Source organism: Penaeus monodon, chromosome 22 (genome assembly GCF_015228065.2).
Source record: "Penaeus monodon isolate SGIC_2016 chromosome 22, NSTDA_Pmon_1, whole genome shotgun sequence".
Classification (NCBI taxonomy): Eukaryota; Metazoa; Arthropoda; class Malacostraca; order Decapoda; family Penaeidae; genus Penaeus; species Penaeus monodon.
Genome location: NC_051407.1, coordinates 16,868,418 through 16,869,378, shown reverse-complemented (window position 1 = coordinate 16,869,378; position 961 = coordinate 16,868,418). Strand labels below are relative to the sequence as shown.

The following is a 961-nucleotide window of genomic DNA, read 5'->3' as shown; positions in this document are numbered from 1 at the left end:
GGGGGCGAGGGAGAAAGAGAAAGAGAAAGAGAGACAACATACATAGACTTCATCATTTACTGTATGTTACAAGATCAAAACATGATAACCGTATTTCAACTATTTCTCAGCTTTCCCCTCTCAAACCGGACAGTTTCGTAATTTCAAGGACCTAATGTTGAAGGGTAATAAGTTGTTATGCAACAAAGGTTAATACCCATTCTGCTTCGCTTGTATTGTGTCCGAAGCTATAGAAGCTCATCAAATACTATCAAGTTACAGACGTGAGAATTTCTAAACAATGACGTTAAATAAAGAACGAGCCATTGTTTTGGCAACTTCCGTGCTGTAAGCTTCGCACTTTTGGATTCATTATCATTATCATTTATTCCAACCGATCCCGGATGTTCGTCACCTTTGTTTTCGATGTTTTTAAAGATGTGCTTTGGAAAAAAATATCAAAGGGGGATAATTTAACAACGAATAACGAGGAATATAAGAAATACTCTCGGTGTGTAAATGCTCGATAAGGAATCAAATGCTGTTGATAAGGAATATGAGAAATACTCTTGGTGTGTAAATGCTTGATAAAGAATCAAATGCTATCCATATTGGGTATTAGAATCGTCAAGCACGCACCTCGTTCCTCTTTTGTTCTACCCCTAATTCGCACCAAGTCTTGAAGTGCGCTTAAGAATTTCCTCGTGTCTCTTTCATTGCCATTTTAACCCCGGGAGGCTAAGATGTACTTCTCGAAAACACAACCCTGAACTACACATGCGACCCTAGCTATTGCAACAGAGGGGAGACTATCCATCGTGACTAGATAATATCAGGTTACAATCTGGTGATTTTTTTTTTCAATAGAACATCTGCAAGTGAAAAAAGAGAGAGTGGGACGTGTGAATACAGGAATGGGATTCTAAGATGGAACTTTCTAGAACCGTAGAGGATGAAGAGAATTTAAGGTCAGAGATTAATC

General features: G+C 38.4%; 1 protein-coding gene across 1 annotated transcript in view; it reads right to left on the bottom strand.

Annotated features, from left to right (window-relative positions):
* The window catches only part of LOC119586959 (extensin-like), a gene marked incomplete at its 5' end in the record, with an annotated part of 20,285 nt that overhangs the window by 18,912 nt on the left and 412 nt on the right, over positions 1–961 (bottom strand).